Below are 9,643 nucleotides of genomic sequence, written 5' to 3'. Positions count from 1 at the left end.
GGACTCAAGAAATGTAAATGTGTTTTGAAGTCTTGAGATATATCATTATATTGGCTAATAATATTTCTTTTTTAGTGTGAACACCAAATTCAAAATTTCTAGGATTTCAAAAATATTTATCCAATCATTCTAATTCATCCCTAATTTTATCAAAGGGGCGATCTGAGTCAACCATCTCAACCCTAAGGGTGCTGTACAAGAACAGAAGTTCATGCTCTTATATAGTTACTTATTTTTTATTATCTAAAAAATACAGATGAACTATAAAAAGTAAAAATAAATAAATAAACAAATCTTCTAATATCAATTATTTTTTTGGGGAACTACATATTACCCATGGAAGATAACTTATTTGTACTCCTATTAAAACCAAAATCAGTCATACAAAAAGGTTCATGTCTTTGTCTCTTGCCTAAAATGCCCCTCACAGTATAATTAACATCAATTTCATTCCTAATATCCCAACTGAACAAATATTGCACATTGACCCTAGTTTTAACAAATATATCACATTAACGATGCAAATTTTAAATATATCACATTAACTATAATTATTGTAAACCTTAACTATGCAAATTTTATGCACAGAGTGTAAAAACTATGAAGTTTCCTTAAAAACCACAACTACTTCACAAACTTAAAACATAAAATATACTATATATCTAGTTAATGAAAGACATTCCTTGGTTAAGGAGTCTTTAAGTATTTAGAGTATATCCCTTCCTCACCTTCCACGCGTATATATATACATATACGATAAAAAAAATACAAATAATAGTTCTTATTTAGTAATAAATTTGGAGTAAAAAACAGTTTACCCCCTAAACTATGAGCCGTTTTGCACTTTACCCCCTAAACAAAAAAATTTTGCACGTTTTTACCTGAACTCATTAATTCGTTGTACGGTGCCCCCTAAACTTAAGTTTCCGGCAATTTTGATCGGAATGTCAAAACACATGCGTTGCACGTGATATTTGTGGGGGTAAATTCGTCACCTCACTTATATTCTATATATTATCTATGAATTAATAATTAAAAAAATAAAAAAAAATAATAATTTGAAAATAAAAAGAATCATCTTCCTCTTCCGTCCCAAACCACCGTCCCAAACCCATCCCAGCCAGAAAATCTCGCTGCCCCCAACCGCCGATTCACTCCGCCTCCATTCCTTCATTCTCCCAATTCGCCACCACCTGTTTTCTTGACGTTTTCCTTTACAGATTTGATCCATGGCTGTAAGAAGTAGGTCGAAATCTTTGGCCCAATTGTTTAGGGGGAGAATGCTTCTCCGATGAAAAATTTGGGGGATTTCGGTAAATATTTGGGGCTTGTTTTGATCGTAGTGAAACCTTGGGTGTGTGTTTAATGGCTTGATTTTGTAGTTGTTGAAGAGTTTGTCGGCGGGCAACGAGCTTGGCGACTGAAATCGAAGGTGAAATCGGATGAGGCGGCAAAGCTTATTGCTGCTTTGGATGTTCCTGGTTATTCTTCCCTATGCCGCCGTGGAAGTCGTGGTAGAAGACGGCGATACGGGTAGAGCTGGAGGAGGCCATGGTGGGTTTCTTCGATGAAAAATTTCAACCCCTTTTTGCCGTCCGGAAATCCATCCACTCGTTAGCCTTAATAGCTCCTTGGAGAATGGAGATGGTTTGTCTTTTTAGATTTGTTTTTTTTTTTAATTCTTTTGAAGAACACTTTTGGCCTCTGTAATGGCGCTCTGCCCCCAAGATTTCTTAGGGGTTGCATTTGCTGTGTCAATAATACCTTTAGTGTGTGTTTGAGAAATGTCGAGATGATTTATGATTAGTGGGAATTGAAATTTGTTTGGCCTAGAAATTGGTGCACAAAAGGGTTTTGGAGATGAAAAGAAGCAGCCATGATTCAAACCAGGGAGGTGGAGAAGAAGACCAAAATGGAAGAGAAGAGAAAAATTGAAGTCGGACAAGAATAAAAGTAAAAAGACAAATTTGCCCCTCCAAATCCCACGTGAATGGCACGTGCGTGAGATTCCGGTGACATTTGCCGGAAAATACCACCTTTAGGGTACCGTGCAACAAAAAAACGAGTTTAGGTAAAAACGTGCAAAAAAAAATTGTTTGGGGGGCAAAGCGCAAAACGGGTCATAGTTTAGGGGGTAAACTGCTTTTTACTCATAAATTTCTGGGTTAATGGCAAAGAGACCCATGACAAGGACATTTAATGAAATAAGGGATGTTTAACTTTTTTGTCTTTCAAATATTTCCAGTTCATTCAAACTTATTTGCAAATAAGGAAAACACTTTTATATATACCAAAACCAAAATTACCCACAGTTCCTTGAAACTCTATTCAACTCCAATTCATGATTTATACTCCAAGTTAGCCCAATTTCACCAATTAACCAATTTTAACCATAATTTCAATTTTGACCCGCCACCACCGGAGACCGCCGGTCTCCGGCGTTGATTTTTTTTTCTTAAAAAAATATTTTAATTAAAATTACTGTCTTGGCTGCTAAATTATTATCTCCAACAGTAATTTAACTATATGAGACAATATTTTTACTGTATTAATTAATTTTATCGTCTTGGCCTGCAATAATACTGTCTCCGACCGTAATATTACTGTCTCATGCAATAATATTACTGTTTGAGACAGTAATATTTGTAATAATACTGTTCCAGAAAATAATTATCGTAATATTACAGTTTGAGACAGTAATTTAGCAGCCAAGACAGTGATATTAATTAAAATATTTTTTTCCAAGGAAAAACAAAGAAGTGAACGCCGGAGACCGGCGGTCAACGGCGGTTGACCGGCTGGAAAAAGTTTCAGAAAAAAAAAATAAAAAAAAAAGTCAACGCCGGAATCTGACGGAAAAAAAATTATTTTCTGAAAAAAAAAATATTTTTCAAAAAAAAATTAAAGGGGGTTAGAGTGATATATTTGTTTAAATCCGGTGTCAATGTGTAACATTGAGGAAGTTAGGGTATAATTGATGAAATTGATAAAAAATATATTATGGAAGGTATTTTAGACTAAAGACATGGGCATGAGTTTATTTGAAAGACTGTTTTTTTTTTCTGTGGACCAATGTGCATTTAAGTGTCTTGTCATGTTCCTCTTTGCCACTTGCCCTAAAATTGTATATGTCAGTTTTCTAGTTTAATTAATTAAGGGGTTATTTTACATATCCCCCTAGCCACCAAATAAACTAGGGATAAATCCAAGCCCAAATCATCCTTTGACATACCCCCCTGGAGAAGGGAAAGTACTATACTACCCTTATATGCTATTTTCGGCCAAACTGCATTCAGCATTTTTGGTACTGTATTTATCATTTTCGCCGATTTATTTATTATTATTTTTTTTTATGAATAATAATAAACCTGTTTGTTAAATTTATATATATATATATATATATATATATATATATATATATATATATATATATATATATATATATATATATATATATATATATATTTTAATTTTTTATTTTTTTTTTAAAATTAAAAAAAAAAAAAAAATTTAATTTTTTTAATTTTCAAAATAATATGTTTGCTGTACTGAAAATAACTACATGTAACTATAGTACCTATAGTAATTCGTAGTTATGTTCGTTTTTTTCCCCATATTTTTAGTCGATCAATTGTATACACACACAAATACTGGCTTATACAAAAGAAATTCATAAACCCCAATAAAAATTTACAAATGTCAATATTTTTATTATAAATCACCTCATAACCAAAAAAATAAAAAATTGAAAATACACAAATATATGCATATATAATATAACTACATGTTACGATATATGTATAGTAATGTATAGTACTGTATACAGTTTGTCAAACACTGCTTCATGTACATGTGACTGCAATTGCAAAATCAAAACAAAAAAAAATTACTTAGTTGCAAATCAACAAAATTTGATGAAACATCAAAACACTCAAAAATCAACAAACACTAAGAGATCGAGAGATAGAGAGATGTTATTGCTGGGAAATGCTACAAATTTTAAATCAACCATACAGTGAATCATCACCCCCCTCACCTCCTACCAAAACCCTAGGCGCCGCTACTAACCACCCACAGTTTCGCGCACCCACAAATGCAAAAAATTATAGAAATAAATATGTAAATATAAAAATAAACAAAATTACCATCAAAATATAGATCTCGACGAGAGGAATCCAACAGTGGGTAGCCCGTCGAATTTCGACTGGTGGAACACAAAGAACACCTCCGGCAAGACCACCGTCGTCGAATGAAAAAACAATTACAGAAACAGATCTGCGCTCCAAACTGAATGAAATCACCACCAAAAGAAAGAACCCGACGAGAGGATTCCAACGGTAGTTAAACCATCGAATTCCGACCACCGGAGAGAGAGTTATGGCTCCGGGAAGCAATTTCACCGGTGGGAGGTTTGTGGAGGCGGGATTTTGAATCTGGGAGAAGAAGAGAGACCGAAGTGTGAGTGTCTAGGGTTTAAAACTGATTTTAAAAGGGTATTATAGGTACTTCAGAGGGGCCCAGGGGTATGTCAAAATATTTTCGAAATTAGGAGGGTTTCCCTTAGAGTGTAATCCACTTGGTAGTTAGTTCTATATAATTTGGGAATGAGGTGGGTCTACAAAATAAACCCATTAATTAATTAGTTAACTACTATCCAATTAATATATTGTCACTTTACGAATAAACACATAAAAGGGGACTTATTCATAAAGGGGTCCGGACAAAAAAAATCTTTTACAAAAAAATTCACACACTATCTAGAAGTTTGTAAAAAACTAAAGTAGCCCATCACATTTTAATATGCTCCAATTTCATCCTTTAGTTTAATTTAACCTTAATTTGACCCCAAATTTTACAAATTATTTAATTTTGACCCAAAATATAATTTTTAGTACAATTTCGTCCATCGCCAGCGTTGACTTTTTTTTAACCTTCTTGATTTTTCCGCCGGTTTCTAGCGTTGACACGCTATCAACGCCGGTCTGACTTTTTCGATTTTTTTTCTTTAACATCTTTTTGCCATCGTTTAAACATCAATATTGTTGTGGTTCACTGTAATATTAACTATAGTACTGTTAAACACAGTAATATTAACTATACTACAATTTTACATAGTAATATTCCTATATTAATCTCTAGCACAATAATATTAACACAACAAAAGTCATTATTATTGTGTAATAGAGTAATATTATATGTTGACTGTTCAACAAAGATAAACATAATAAAAAGCTAAAAGAATTAATATTGATGTAGTTGACAGTAATATTGCCATAACAACAGTAATATTACTGTCAACCACAGTAATATTATTGTGTTTATAGTAATATTACAATAGTAGACATTAATATTATTACGTTACTCGGTCAAAAACTCAAACAAAACAAAAAACCCAAAAAATAATTACAGTTATATTACAGTTATTTTACTGTCAACGACTGTGATATAATTACCAATTAATTATCAGTTAAAACTAACGGGCCGTTGAATTACCATGATTTACATTATTCCATCAAATTTAACAAAATAAAAGGGAAACGTGTAAATTGTAATTAGAAATGTATGACTAAAAATAGAAGATATTGAAAGGATGTTATAAGTTTTGGTTTGCATTTTGTACTTTTCATAATTAGAAAATTACCAGATAAAAAAAAACTATATATAATTACAAAAATGTTACTAGGTTTGCTTGCCCTAACATTTCTTTATTTATATAATAAAGATTTAATATTTTAATTAATATTAATTATTAGTGTGTGTATATACATTCTGAAGATTAATTATATATATTAATTGTTAGTGTGTATATATTTTAATTAATATTGATTATATATACTCTCAAGATTGTTTTAGTTAGATAAACAGAGAGGATTGTGATTCTAATTTTCTTTGTACCAATATATATAGGCTGTAAGAATCATATGCATACTTTTGAAAGACCTTTGTGCCAAGCAATTTGCACACAGGCAAAAGAAGAACTCAAAGATGTATTCTTAGTTATGTAAAAAGTGATTTCGTATATAAGAAAATTCAAAAAAGGAAAACAAAAACATACCTTGAATTTCTGAAAATAAATGTATTTGAATCCTTTTATGATTTCACTACTGTGTTTATATGTATAGTAGTAAAAGTAGAGAATGCAATTAATTTTATTTTCTTTTTCAAGATTCTCAATAAATACACAATCGTGAAAAAATTAAAAGTAATTAATTATATTTTCCCATAATAGATTTTAACCGAATAAATAATATAATGCATTACTTTTCATAGATATCGTAGTGACAAAAGGTGTAGTTCACATAATTAAGTGAAGCAAAGCAACTTCAGGTAATTAAGAAAATAACCAACTCCTATTGCATCACTCATCAATCTATCGTTATATTAAATTGATAAGACCACTATCTCACCTGTGTGATGTATTGTAGTCACTTTCGAGAAGAAAGGCGGCTAGGTTTTCACCGTCAGGGAAAAGAAAGGCGGTGTGATGTACGAGGAGAAAGACGGCTAGGTTTCACCGCCAGGGAAAAGAAAAGCGGTTAGGTTAAAAAAACCTGGTGCTCTGATACCATATAGGAAGAATCGAATTGGAGAATGAGAGAAATAATACGTAATAGAAACCCCATTATATTATGTGTTGATTTATATGGAATATATATAGAGAAATATTGCAAGGTAATAAAGTTTCACTAGGCAACTAAATCCTAACTAATCTAGGTAACTGAATCATAATAGAATCATAATATTACGAGAGTTCTTATAATATAATATACTCTAATCGTAAAGAAAAATATTTCAAAATAAATATAAAACTAATATAAGTTAAGATGTTGGATAAACAAAAAAATCGATCACAAAGCAATATAATTTTTTTTGATAAACCTAATGCATAAAATAATCCGTTCTACATATCTTCCAGACGAAAATGCTATAACTAACTAAATTAATGGAACCAAACGCATTGCACCATCTTGTAGGTGCACATAAATCAAAAAGTACATAGTAGTTAACCTGCAAAGTTTGCGTATTTTGCATGAATTCAGTTCAATGCATTACTGAAACAACAATTACAGTAATCATGTGTAATTAAACAATATTAACATCATAGTACTTACCAAAAGCGTCTGCAACGAATATGCTAGAAATAAAAATTCACGTGCAAATATACCTAAACAGAAAGAGCACATACACACAGTAATAAGACAAAATATAGTTATAATATGATAAATAGTCGATGGCATGCATGATCTATACCTTCATATACGCTCAAATACTTCTTTATACACTACGTACGTTGCTAGTAGAACTCGATAATCCACCGGATTCGGACTTGATTAGAATCTTTATGCTAGATTTACTCTTGACTCTCCAGAGTGGAACGTACAACTGACCGTGGTTGAATATAGGTCTGGGTAGATACAAATCAACGTGGGAAAGTGTTTGACCCTGACTCTTGATGGTCATTGCGAAGGAAACCATCAATGGAAATTGCCGCCTCTGGAACTTAATAGGCAAAGTAGAGTATTAGGCTAAGGGAGTTTTCTCTAAGTACTTTTTGAAGGGGATTTTCCTTAACTATATTTTCTAGATGTGGCGTTTATGTATAAGTATGTGCATATCTACACTATAAAATTATACGTACCCCTCTGTTTTTTTGGGTTAGTTGCAAAAGCACCTCATGACAAGAGAACTTATTTAAAAGCGGGACATTCAATTTTTTTGTCTTCCAAATATATTCACTCATCAACACTTATATATGCAACGAAGGAAAACTCTCTTATATATATCAAAATTACGCCTCACTCTTTGAAACCCTAATTCACCGAACCTTTATGATTTAAACCTTAATTTAGCTCGAATTCCACTAATTAATCAATTTTGACTATCAACTCAATGTTGACCGTCACCACCGATTTCCATCTTGACTTTTTTTATTAATAAAAAAAAATTGAAATTTCTTTTTCGACCGGTCACTGCTACTATTGACCGCTAGTCACTTGCATTGGCCGTTTTCTTCACTTTTGTTTTTAGAAAAAAACCTTTTTTCCAGCCGGTCGCCATCATTGACCGCCCCTCACCAACGTTGATTTTTTTTTCCTGAAACTCTTATTAGGTCGTCGCCATTGACTTCTTTTTTTTTCCATGACTTATCAACGGCCATAAAATAATATTACTATTAACACAATAATATTATTCTGAACACAGTAATATTATTTTATTGGATTGTAATATTGCTCTCTCAAACAATAATATTGTTGTCAATATTATTGTTTGCCCTGCAATATTACTATATCAGACAATAATATTGTTGTTAACACATTAATATTATTGCTTTAATGTTTTTAGGTGCCTAAAAACATTTTTTAATTTTCATTCAAAAACTAATTTTATTTTAATTAATAAAATTTCCAACAATCCCCCATATAAATGAAATTAACGAAAAAGGATGGATAATTGTTGAAATTCTATTAATTAAAGTAAAATTATTTTTTATCTTAATACGTTGTTCTCAATATAATCTAATAAAGAGCGTAGTTAAAATGTATTATTCTGTAAAATAACAAAGATAAATTTCACATGTTGATTACAAATTCTACACATGTTTGACAATTGCAATCGTCAAACCGACACCAATCACATCCGAAACAAACACATTTCTCGCAACCCCCACATTTTGAATCTCTTGGACAACCTCTACATACTTTTCGACTTCCTCGTTCCTCAGCATCATCGCAAGTTAACCTAGAAAATCAATAACAAAAAGGAAAAAAATTAACAAATGACCAATTGTGATTTTAATCTCATTTTTCATTTACTTTTTCATGTTTACATACATGACTTCATTTTAACACACACTATAATCCACTGTGAGTAGAGCATAATTCTAGTTAACATTCCCATGCATGCATGCAAACTAATTCTCAATGAAGTTTTGCACGTGCATTTTTTTAGGATTGAATGAGAATTAAGATTTTTTTTTCTTACTTAAGGTCGGATAGTTACTGATTTCCCAATTTCAGATCGGTTGGCTCGTAAACTCGATAAAATAGGTCCTTACCAATAGACTACCTTGTTTTCTTTAAACTAAGATTCAAACACTTCTAAGACAATGATTAACAATTTGGCATGTGTATATTTATAAATAAATTAATGTGTAATTCCCATATTTGTAGAGAGTAAAGTTAATACTTACGAGTGGTTTGGCACGTCCGAACATCTCCAGTTATTATTGGCAAGAGCTTGATGGTAGATCTTGCAAGCCTCTTTATTTCGAAGAATAAATCTACGTTCTTTATTACATTGAGAACAACGTAGAAATTCGTCTCGATGAACTACTTGGCGCAAAGGTCTTTGGAAAGTCTGCGTATGGTACTTCAGCAAACAAGTCCTCCATAAAGCAATTTTATGTCCATCGTGACTAAACACCCAAATCTGGCTCTTCCAATTGTTATGTGCATTAGTTCTCCCGGCATGTTTCGCAAATTCAATTGGAGATATTAACTGCAACATAGAATTAATTAAAACAAACATGAACTCAATGAAGTCACACATAATAACACGATATTCAAGTAAAAGAACTTAATTATATCATGTATTTTATTAGTTGATTAAATATAGTATTTTGTGCAAAAAATATGAACTGAAT

General features: G+C 31.7%; 1 long non-coding RNA gene across 1 annotated transcript; it reads right to left on the bottom strand.

The window, feature by feature from the left end:
- Positions 1-8,334: 8,334 nt before the first annotated feature.
- Positions 8,335-9,643, bottom strand: LOC148770682 (uncharacterized). Its single transcript, XR_016031101.1, has 2 exons — positions 9,191-9,643; positions 8,335-8,739 (listed from the first exon to the last, which is right to left on the bottom strand). It is a non-coding gene; the product is annotated as an uncharacterized LOC148770682 (long non-coding RNA).

The sequence above is a fragment of the Erythranthe guttata genome, chromosome 5, assembly GCF_056151865.1.
Source record: "Erythranthe guttata isolate IM_541 chromosome 5, IM_541, whole genome shotgun sequence".
NCBI lineage: Eukaryota > Viridiplantae > Streptophyta > Magnoliopsida > Lamiales > Phrymaceae > Erythranthe > Erythranthe guttata.
The sequence above is the reverse complement of the archived record's forward strand: the minus strand, read 5'-3'. Positions and strand labels throughout refer to the sequence as shown.